Below are 12,769 nucleotides of genomic sequence, written 5' to 3' on the forward strand. Positions count from 1 at the left end.
CAACCAGAACCTCTCTGTGACAAAACCGCCCCTGCACCAATCTCAGAAGCATCAACCTCGACCTGGAACGGAAGAGAAACATCAGGTTGACACAACACAGGGGCACAGCAAAAACGACGCTTCAACTCCTGAAAAGCTTCCACGGCAGCAGAAGACCAATTAACCAAATCAGCACCCTTCTTGGTCAAATCGGTCAATGGTCTGGCAATGCTAGAAAAATTACAGATGAAGCGACGAAAAAAATTAGCAAAGCCCAGGAATTTCTGCAGACTTTTTAGAGATGTCGGCTGGGTCCAATCCTGGATGGCCTGAACCTTAACCGGATCCATCTCGATAGTAGAAGGGGAAAAGATGAACCCCAAAAATGAAACTTTCTGCACACCGAAGAGACACTTTGATCCCTTCACGAACAAGGAATTAGCACGCAGTACCTGGAAAAACATTCTGACTTGCTTCACATGAGACTCCCAATCATCTGAGAAGATCAAAATGTCATCCAAGTAAACAATCAAGAATTTATCCAGATACTCACGGAAAATGTCATGCATAAAAGACTGAAAAACAGATGGAGCATTGGCAAGTCCGAACGGCATCACCAGATACTCAAAATGACCCTCGGGCGTATTAAATGCCGTTTTCCATTCATCTCCCTGCCTGATTCTCACCAGATTATACGCACCACGAAGATCAATCTTAGTAAACCAACTAGCCCCCTTAATCCGAGCAAACAAGTCAGAAATCAATGGCAAGGGATACTGAAACTTAACAGTGATCTTATTAAGAAGGCGGTAATCAATACACGGTCTTAGCGAACCATCCTTCTTGGCTACAAAAAAGAACCCTGCTCCCAATGGTGACGACGATGGGCGAATATGTCCCTTCTCCAGGGATTCCTTCACATAACTGCGCATAGCGGTGTGTTCAGGTACGGACAAATTAAATAAACGACCCTTAGGGAATTTACTACCAGGAATCAAATTGATAGCACAATCACAATTCCTATGCGGAGGTAGGGCATCAGACTTGGACTCTTCAAATACATCCTGAAAGTCCGACAAGAACTCTGGGATGTCAGAAGGAATGGATGACGAAATAGACAAAAATGGAACATCACCATGTACTCCCTGACAACCCCAGCTGGTTACCGACATAGAGTTCCAATCCAATACTGGATTATGGGTTTGTAGCCATGGCAACCCCAACACGACCACATCATGCAAATTATGCAGTACCAGAAAGCGAATAACTTCCTGATGTGCAGGAGCCATGCACATGGTTAGCTGGGCCCAGTACTGAGGCTTATTCTTGGCCAAAGGTGTAGCATCAATTCCTCTCAACGGAATAGGACACCGCAAAGGCTCCAAGAAAAATCCACAACGTTTAGCATAATCCAAATCCATCAGATTCAGGGCAGCGCCTGAATCCACAAACGCCATGACAGAATACGATGACAAAGAGCACATTAAGGTAATGGACAAAAGGAATTTGGACTGTACAGTACCAATAACGGCAGAGCTATCGAACCGCCTAGTGCGTTTAGGACAATTAGAAATAGCATGAGTGGAATCACCACAGTAGAAACACAGTCTGTTCAGACGTCTGTGTTCTTGCCGTTCTACTTTAGTCATAGTCCTGTCGCACTGCATAGGCTCAGGTTTACTCTCAGACAATACCGCCAGATGGTGCACAGATTTACGCTCGCGCAAGCGACGACCGATCTGAATGGCCAAGGACATAGACTTATTCAAACCAGCAGGCATAGGAAATCCCACCATTACATCCTTAAGAGCTTCAGAGAGACCCTTTCTGAACAAAGCCGCTAGTGCAGATTCATTCCACAGAGTGAGTACTGACCACTTCCTAAATTTCTGACAATATACTTCTACATCATCCTGACCCTGGCATAAAGCCAGCAGATTTTTCTCAGCCTGATCCACTGAATTAGGCTCATCGTAAAGCAATCCCAGCGCCTGGAAAAATGCATCAACATTACTCAATGCAGAATCTCCTGGTGCAAGAGAAAACGCCCAGTCCTGTGGGTCGCCGCGCAAAAAAGAAATAATAATCAAAACCTGTTGAATAGGATTACCAGAAGAATGAGGTTTCAAGGCCAAGAATAGCTTACAATTATTTCTGAAGCTCAGGAACTTAGTTCTGTCACCAAAAAACAAATCAGGAATCGGAATTCTTGGTTCTAGCATCGATTTCTGATCAATAGTATCTTGAATCTTTTGTACATTTACAATGAGATTATCCATTGAGGAGCACAGAGCCTGAATATCCATGTCCACAGCTGTGTCCTGAAGCACTCTAATGTCTAGGGGAAAAAAAAGACTGAAGACAGAGCTAAGAAAAAAAAATGATGTCAGGATTTCTTTTTTCCCTCTATTGGGAATCATTGGTATGGCTCCTTGTACTGTTATGGCTGGCAATCAGGCAACACAGCGTGCAGTAATCAGCGCACATACAGAGATCTGGCAATAACCAAAAACAATAGGACGAGCTCTGAGACGTGGAATCTCTGTAGACTGCAGTACCTGATCTATCCTCACACAACTATAAGCAGCAGTGGATTGCGCCTATCACTACCTATGCAACTCGGCACTGCCTGAGGAGCTGACTAGCCTGAAGATAGAAATACAAGCCTGACTTACCTCAGAGAAATACCCCAAAGGAATAGGCAGCCCCCCACATATAATGACTGTTAGCAAGATGAAAAGACAAACGTAGGAATGAAATAGATTCAGCAAAGTGAGGCCCGATATTCTAGACAGAGCGAGGATAGCAAAGAGAACTATGCAGTCTACAAAAAACCCTAAAACGAAAACCACGCAAAGGGGCAAAAAGACCCACCGTGCCGAACTAACAGCACGGCGGTGCACCCCTTTGCTTCTCAGAGCTTCCAGCAAAAGTTAATAGCAAGCTGGACAGAAAAAACAGAAAACAAACTAGAAGCACTTATCTAGCAGAGCAGCAGGCCCAAGGAAAGATGCAGTAGCTCAGATCCAACACTGGAACATTGACAAGGAGCAAGGAAGACAGACTCAGGTGGAGCTAAATAGCAAGGCAGCCAACGAGCTCACCAAAACACCTGAGGGAGGAAGCCCAGAGACTGCAATACCACTTGTGACCACAGAAGTGAATTCAGCCACAGAATTCACAACACCAACCCTCCTAGTCTCCTCGTAAGGTAAGTAACTTCCCTCTTGACCAAGTTCAGTTTATTCCCCCATAACAGTTGGAAGAACAAACTGTAGACCCGAGTCCAGAGAGATTTCGGCAAGATGCACACGCTGCCAAGATAAATCAGTAAAGAGAGCAGGTAAGTTTTGATCAGGTTTACCCTTTCCCTTAGGGTCAAATACCAACCCTTCCTTTGGTTCACCTTCTGGGCGGCGATCTCTAGCCTGCTATGCCAATTTGTTTGGGGTAATGCTCTTAGCCATATTCTGCAAGGAATTTTGCAGAGATTTGGGGCCCTGGAAATGTGTCTGAGAGATCAAAACCAGGATCTTCTCCACCGAGATTGATACTCTCACTTATATCACGGTTGATCTTGGACCCAAGTGGCGATCTACCTCTGACCTCAGCTACTCTGCCTCCACATCTGAAGAAGCAAAAATGGTGACATCATAGGTATATGCTACCACCCTCAGAGTGGCTTCCGGTGCTGCCCGGTCTATCCTGACCCCGGCCAATGGTCCATAAACTGCCCTCCTATGAAGTTGGCAACAAGCTCAAGGGACGGCCCTGACAAACACCAAACCCAACCTCAAAAGAGCTGCCCATCCAACCCTTCACAAGCGGGAAACTCTCTGCCCCACCGTACAAGGTCTTAAGCCAATAAACAAACCGCCCAGGGAGGCCATACCTCAAAATGAAAGACAAGGGTACATCAATATGTGGAAAAGAAGGTGATCTGTGCTGTTGGATATGTGTCCATAATATACATCCAATATGCAGCATCAGGGTGTCATTGTGGTTTATTCTTAATGTGTTTTGAAGATGACAAACTTTTTCTTCAGGAGAACAATAACCTTTTGTGGTTCCTCTGAAGAAAAAGTTTGCCAACTTCAAAATGCATGGAGAATAAACCACAATGACACCCTGATACTGCATATTGGAATTTTATTGTGGGCATGAAATCAGCGGCATAAATCACCTTCTTTTCCACAAATCTATTATCGTGTTGGATTCTATAGCTTTCCAAAAGCTTACCCTAGAGCTGTGGTACGCAACCTCACAATGTGAGCAGTTATTGATTTTTTTATTTCAATTTTCACTGATTTATTAGATTAGACTCTTTTGAATTGTCCCCCCAGTCTCTTCAGACCAGGATACATGTGGTTAACCTGATCCAATGGCAGAGAGTACTCCTTCCAGTGACAAGTGCTTCACCGCCTCTCATGTACTGCAACCTGGATCAGAGATTTGCTGGACCCTCGAAAGGAGCAGCTGCACAACCGTCACAAGCTGATTAAACAGCACCTATTGCCAAAACCTCCCTGCCTGCATTAAGAAGTACTGTGGGATGCCTTACTCTTTGACAAGATAAACAGGACAGACCTCATAATTGACTTTGTCAAAGTTCCCGAGGAAAGACACTCATTGGATACTTAAGTCAAAATGGTTACCAAGGCGTCCTTAAAGGTCTTATAGAAATCAGATGTTAAAGTGAACCTGTCACCATTTATGGCCGATATAAGATACAGCATTCTATAATGCCGTACATCTGCCCCCAACCCGACCTGTAAGAGAAGAACAACTTTTATTATACTCACATGCGGGAAGGTCCGGTCCGAGGGATGTCGCTCTACTTGGTCCAGCACCTCCCATCTTCATGCGATGCCATCCTCCTTCTTGCTTCGTGTCGTGCTCCTGCCCAGTCGTACTTCTCGGTCCTGTTGAGGACAGAGAATAGTGCTGCAGTGCGCAGGTGCCAGGAAAGGTCAGAGAGGCCCAGCGCCTGCGCACTGCAGTACTTTACTCTGCCCTCAGCAGGACCGAGAAGTACGCCTGGGCAGGAGAGCGATGCTGAGGAGACTGTGTGGATGATGCAGGGACTCGTCATCCACATGAAGCAAGCAGGAGGCCGGCATCGCAAGAAGATGTGAGGCGCCGGACCAAGAAGAGCAACACCCATCGGACCGGACCACACCCCCGGGTGAGTATAATAAGTTATTTTTCTTCTCTTACAGGTCAGGTTGGAGGCAGATGTATGGCATTATAGAAGGCTGTATATGAGCCATGAAAGGTGATGGCCGCATCTTATATCAGCCAAAATTGGTGACAGGTTCCCTTTAATTCATTTAGAGCATTCATTTTTTTAGGGCAAGCCCTTCAATCATCAATCTAACTTCCTCTTCCCTGATCATCTCCATCAAGACATAAAGAGCAGTGTCTATCTTTGGTTCAGGGACAGTTTCAGCCTGGAAAGCCGAAATATCATCCAAATCCAGTTCACCCTTCCCCAAGACGTGAGAGTAGAATCCTAGAAGAGTTGGAAGGGACCTCCAGGGTCATCATGTTCAACCCCCTGCTCAATGTAAGATTCACTAAACCATCCCAGACAGATGTCTGTCCAACCTCTGTTTGAAGACTTCCATTGAAGGACAATTCATCACCTCTCATGACAGCCTGTTCCACTCATTGATCACCCTCACTGTCAAAAAGTTTTATCTAAGATCTGATCTGTATCTTCTCCCTTTCAGTTTCATCCCATTGCTTCTCGTGTTTCCATGTGCAAATGAGAATAAGGATGATCCCTCTACACTGTGACAGCCCTTCAGATATTTGTAGAAGGATCTGGCAATCTTGAGGGGTCCCGATCTGAATCTTTTCAGGGACCTCATAGTGTCAACATATCCTATGAGACAGTACTTCCTATAATCCCTATAAATCCAAAGATGCATGTCTATCATACCGACACCCCATAAGCAAAGATGTTATACTGGAACTGGAGATCTCCTCATGGCTACCTTCAGTCAAGATAAGATGCTTAAGTTTCCTCCTCAGACTCTGATACAGGCAGTACCTGCTCAGACTTCTCAAGCTCGAGAGCTGGAGTAAGAATCTCGCCACCCTTTTCTTAAATATCTCCCACAACTCAGAGTTACTACTACAAAGATAGAGTAAGGGTATCTGGCTATGAAGAAAATCCTCAAAGGACTGTCTTATCTCCGCTTCTTCCAAGAGATACAAATTCAGCTTCCAAAAGCCTCTTTGTAGGATTCATAGAAAAACAGCTTGAAGAGCAAAAACCCACTAGAATAAAACATAACCTTTACTAATAATATTATAAAAAAGTGGACGAAACAATACAACATATACACAAAGTGCTCACGCCGAAAACCGTGCTCATATAAAAATTGGTTTGATCTCACCAATGATGGACGATAGGAACCCACACCAATGTAGGAGGGTCCCAGGGAGAGTCCAATAGTTTTGGGGTAATGAAGGAACGGGGGATTTCTGTCCTATGCAACCCCTGTCGTGCCCCAGCAATGACTCCTGTCCTAACAAGGACAGGCCCAAATAAGCCCCACTATGGACATCCCTCCACCGTATAAGATGTGATATAGCGCCTCCCTACGCGTTTCCTCTCCAGTCTTGAAGATTCATCAGGGGAGTTTCAACGGCCACCAAACAAAAATATATGGTTTACAAGTCCATATCGTTAATAGTCCATTAATCGGAGTTATATGCAGTGGCAATATATCCTCCAAATATCGGCAGTCCTGTGTGGTGTCTGCCACAAGAAGTGAGTCAGCAGTGTGTGACGCCAACTTCCCCCCTTTTAAGACAAGGTGCCACTCCCCCAGACCAATGATGTCATAAGCGTACATTCCCACCAATCTGTAGCCAAGCCAAATGTGAGGTACAGTTACCGTTACAGTTCCGGAGCGCATGCTGTGATCCCCCCCATGCCACCATGCTGTCGGCGTCTGGGCTCTGCGCCTACAGTGCGGTGCGTTTCAAAGGTGGAATGCATACCTAAGGCGCTGAAAGATGATCAGTTACCCCAGAACCGGAAGTGCCGGTGCCATATTGGGATGTGACATTTTAGATACGCCACTTACGGTGCGCCACTATTGCGGTGCGCTCCAGAGGTGGAACGCGTACCTGAGGCGCCGATTGATGACAAATTGTACCAGACCCGGAAGTGTCGGCGCCATATTAGAAGCGCCGTTTTAAACAGCCACGGTAACACCAGTGACGCTACACATGCGTTACCATGACGACATGTTGGACGCATAGGACGCGTAACCCGGGCACAGTATAATATCAAAGTGTCATTCCATCAATGTGGCCGTGGCAATACCCGTAATACTATCCCCCATATTCATGTATATATGTTAGGCAAATGCAGTCTCACAAAGTACATAACTACCCGCAAACATAGAGATGCACTCATGCTTCGTGGACCGATATTCTACCTATACGCCACAAAGGATATCCAGTAGTGTGTATGAGAGGCTAATCAAATGCCGCACACGTGTATAACCTAAATATTGTATATAGATGGAAAAATGTGGCCGGAAGTGTCCGCTCACATAATTTAACAAACACATAATACATGATATATATATTTTTTGTTGATACACATATACCAAAATATAGTGCTCGCGGGAACAAAAAATCGCTGGAAGTGTCCAGACTCAAATATATATCATCGGTACCTATCATGGGAGGAGGATCCGTATGGCTTAGTGAGGACGGCGCTTCTAATATGGCGCCGGCACTTCCGGTTTTGCGGAGCCCAGACGCCGACAGCATGGTGGCATGGGGGGGATCACAGCATGCGCTCCGGAACTGTAACGGTAACTGTACCTCACATTTGGCTTGGCTACAGATTGGTGGGAATGTACGCTTATGACATCATTGGTCTGGGGGAGTGGCACCTTGTCTTAAAAGGGGGGAAGTTGGCGTCACACACTGCTGACTCACTTCTTGTGGCAGACACCACACAGGACTGCCGATATTTGGAGGATATATTGCCACTGCATATAACTCCGATTAATGGACTATTAACGATATGGACTTGTAAACCATATATTTTTGTTTGGTGGCTGTTGAAACTCCCCTGATGAATCTTCAAGACTGGAGAAGAAACGCGTAGGGAGGCGCTATATCACATCTTATATGGTGGAGGGATGTCCATAGTGGGGCTTATTTGGGCCTGTCCTTGTTAGGACAGGAGTCATTGCTGGGGCACGACAGGGGTTGCATAGGACAGAAATCCCCCGTTCCTTCATTACCCCAAAACTATTGGACTCTCCCTGGGACCCTCCTACATCGGTGTGGGTTCCTATCGTCCATCATTGGTGAGATCAAACCAATTTTTATATGAGCACGGTTTTCGGCGTGAGCACTTTGTGTATATGTTGTATTGTTTCGTCCACTTTTTTATAATATTATTAGTAAAGGTTATGTTTTATTCTAGTGGGTTTTTGCTCTTCAAGCTGTTTTTCTGTCAATTACCCTAAGAGTAGTGCAACGGTTTTGGTATTTCTAGCCGCAGCTGTTTCATTAGGATTCATAGAAAACAAAATTAAGCAGGAGTCGGGGGACTCCGCCTCAACAACAAACACTGCTGAACAGATGGCTTCCTCCTTGAAATAAAGCCTTTCTATTCTATGGGGCACATTATTTTATATGGAGGACTATAGGTCACATTATACTATATGGAGGACTATGGGGCATATTGTACTATATGGAGGACCATGGGGCACATTATACTATATGGAGGACTACTGTCACGCTTGCGCCCTGACTGGTGGGCGTGAGCTTGGGGGTTTGTGGCCCCACTGTGCCACAAAACAGACTACTCTGGAAGGGGCGCGACTATGACAGCTGCCTTGGTCTTCACTGGAGCCTCTGATAGTGAGGTCAGGCTTGTGCGGCAGGCAGCTGCCAGGTGCTACTCCAGGGTGGTGTCTGGCTGTGGCTGCTGATCCCACTTGGGAAACAGGAACACCACGATTGGTACGGGCTTCAGACAGGACTGGCAGATGAGGACAGCTGAAACTAGGACAAGTAGCCTGGCACGGCTGAGACACAGGGCTGACAGGAATGGCAGAGACACAGGGCTGGCAGGAACAGCAGAGACACAGGGCTAGCAGGAATGGCAGGGACACAGGGCTGGCAGGAACAGCAGAGACACAGGGCTGGCAGGAATGGCAGGGACACAGGGTAGGTTGGTGTGGTGTATGAAGGAACAGGTAGGGACATGTTCACACAGGAGGTGCAGGTACGGATATGAAGTATGAAGGAACAGGTTGAGACCTGTTCACACAGAAGGTGCAGGTAAGGAAACAAGCAGGAAGGATAGAAGTATGAAGGAATAGGTTGGGACCTGTTCACACAGAAGATGCAGGTACAGAAACGAGCAGGAAGGAAAGAAGTATGAAGGAACAGGTTGGGACCTGTTCACACAGGAAGAGAACCGCAAGGCTGCAGATAAGAGCGGTAGAGCAGCAAGAGATAGAGCAGCAACAGAAGCTGAGCAGAGCAGATCCACAAGGAATGCGGAGAGGAGCTGGAGCAAGAGATTCCTGCAACAACAGGAGCGGAGCAGAGTAGAATGGAGCAGAACCCCAGGAGTGCGGAGCAGAGGGAAAGCTGCAAGAGAGCGGAGCACAGGCAAAGTCACAAGAGCTGCAAGAGTGCTGAGCATAAGCAAAGAGAGAGGACACAAGGAAAGACACCGCAGGGAGAGAAGTCACAGACAAGGAGACAGAGGTAGGACAAAGTTCAGACAAGGTAATGGAACAAGACAAGGTACAAGAACAAAGACACAGGGACCAGGAGACGTTCGAAAAATCTTAAAGACTTACTGACACGTAGTCATGACCGCGTATCGCCAAAACAGGGTCTTTCCCGTACTCAATCTTCCTGACCCCCACCCCATCCCCAGGGGGCCATTCTCCCCTTCTCCTGTAAATTTAAATTAAACACCAACACGTAAATTTCTTTGGATAATTTTGGCCACAGCGGCCATTTTATTAAACAAACAATAACATAAATAACAACATATATACCATATGTAAAAAACCTGGAGGGGAGGGTTCTTGGGGGTAAGAAATCTGGCTCAAAAATAGGCATAAAGCCACCACCAACTTTAAAACCAAACACTTCTTTACCCTCAGCCGTGACCACCAGCTCAAGGGCACCATGTAACCCATTTCGGGCAAACCAAAACCCCAAAGCTCCCGAGGTAAATTCCCCGTCCAGAGCCCGTAAACAAAAGCCAGATCAACCCCGTAAAAACGTCATCACCACCTCCAAGAACCCCACCCCCCGCCAAAACTGCCACTGTGACAATGATAACGAAAACTCCCCTCTGGCAATAACTGATTAAAAAACCGAGATGAGAAAAAACCCAACTCCCCGGCTACCCCTCCATCAAACTGTTCACTTAAACTAATCCACAATAAAGGGAGGGAGGGTGGGCTTCTCTCCTGATGATTCACCTCACAAGTGATCCTTCCCGCACTTCTCCAGCCCCTGCCTCCTTTCCCCACTAGGTCCACCCCTTATTCAAAAATTTCCACCAATCACCTATAAGATCCCTTTTTTTATTCAAAACTCTAAAACTCCCTTCTTGGCAACGCAGTCATGTGGGGGCTTTCATCCAGCTGCGCCCATTACAGCCCCCCTTCTTGACCGCGTATCGCCAAAACAGGGTCTTTCCCGTACTCAATCTTCCTGACCCCCACCCCATCCCCAGGGGGCCATTCTCCCCTTCTCCTGTAAATTTAAATTAAACACCAACACGTAAATTTCTTTGGATAATTTTGGCCACAGCGGCCATTTTATTAAACAAACAATAACATAAATAACAACATATATACCATATGTAAAAAACCTGGAGGGGAGGGTTCTTGGGGGTAAGAAATCTGGCTCAAAAATAGGCATAAAGCCACCACCAACTTTAAAACCAAACACTTCTTTACCCTCAGCCGTGACCACCAGCTCAAGGGCACCATGTAACCCATTTCGGGCAAACCAAAACCCCAAAGCTCCCGAGGTAAATTCCCCGTCCAGAGCCCGTAAACAAAAGCCAGATTAACCCCGTAAAAACGTCATCACCACCTCCAAGAACCCCACCCCCCGCCACACACGAACAGCCCTGACCACCTCAGGCTCGTGAGTGCCCCACCGCCACCAAAGCTCTCTCGACTCCTTCCTGTAGCCCGAGTGCCCATAAATCCATACCAACATCATTAAGATGCACTCCATCATCCCTCCAATAATTGCCAATCCCATCCTCCAGCTCCAAATGTCTAACGGCAATACCCCCGTTCCGAGACACAAATCCTGCCACCGCCCTATTCAGCTTCACCCGGGCTCTATTGATCCCTCTATGGGACCGTACATCACGCCACTTCCGCCTTGGTACAATGTCCGACCACACCGTCACAACACCCGGGAAAGATACCCACAACCGTAAAAAATCAAAACGAATGTCTCTGATCAACTCCCTCACTGGCCTAACTCCCAAATCATTTCCTCCAAGGTGAACCACCAAAATGTCCGGGGGTCGATCCAATCTAGCGGCATTGGCAACTGCCGGCAACAAACTCCGCCATAACATACCCCGGAATCCCAACCATCTAATAACCACCGAATCCCTTACAAAGCCTAATTGCCTACCATTTCGCCTGACATCCGCACGAAGCGCACCCCAATGAACAAATGAATGTCCGATAATCCATGCCAGGAGGGAGGTTCGACCTGAAAAAACACAACAATGATTAACACCATAACAAGGCTCTCTCCCCCACAGACCTAATTCCTAATATAAGACAGATATCGATCCGAACTCCATCTGCCTATTCTTTTGATAACATCAACGCCTAGGCCCAGACCATCCGCCTCGGACGCAGCACCAATTCGAAATGAATGCGACCCGAAATTCTTCGGGTCAACACCCAACGATCCCAAACCCCTCTTCAACAGCGCCGTAAATTGGTAGCGCGACAAAAATTCCCCGTTCTGATGTCGTAACAAAGGGCCTGCCCTCAGTGCCGACAGACGCCAATAAGATTCCAAACAGTGCTGCGGGCACATCCCGCTACCGTCAACTCTCCCCAGCACCACTCGCCTACCCCTACCAAGCTGATCAGTCTTAGAACGCCTGATCCAAAATACAATACCTCCTGCCCAAAAGTCAACATCTTCCGCTAACAGACCACCCACCTTATTTTTATTTGGGGACACCAGCTCCCCCAGGCGCAAAGCGCCAAAGAACGCTAAAGAGAAGGCTAACCTAAACAATACAACCTCAAACTGCGAACTACAAATACCGCCCAAAGCCTCCCCAAGCCGTTCCAGCATACCAAAAGAAATCGGCCTACGCTTATCAAAAGACACATTGCCCTTCCGAAAACCCTTCAAAGCCTGCCTTATCAAAAAATCTTTTGTCAGATCAGCTGAACCTTGCAACCGAAAACCAAAGGCCAGACCCGCAACAACTTTGTTTAACCTCGAAACGGACCATCCCCATTCGGCCGCCTTACCCATCAAAGCCAGCAGAGCCATAATCTTATCGCCGTCGGATTCCACTGGGCCGCATTGGACCAACCAACCTTCCCACATCTCCCACGCCGCTGCATAATCCGACCATGTCCTGCTCGACAGTGAGGCCTGTATCAAGCGACCACCCCTTCCGCAACAATCTGCCACAGATGCGAAGGACATCCCGCTCCTGTAGGTTCCGAATCTGGCGCCAGTTCCCGGAATCGGTCCCACTGAAAACGAGATAAAG

This window comes from Ranitomeya imitator, chromosome 1, assembly GCF_032444005.1.
Source record: "Ranitomeya imitator isolate aRanImi1 chromosome 1, aRanImi1.pri, whole genome shotgun sequence".
In the NCBI taxonomy this organism is placed as follows: Eukaryota; Metazoa; Chordata; class Amphibia; order Anura; family Dendrobatidae; genus Ranitomeya; species Ranitomeya imitator.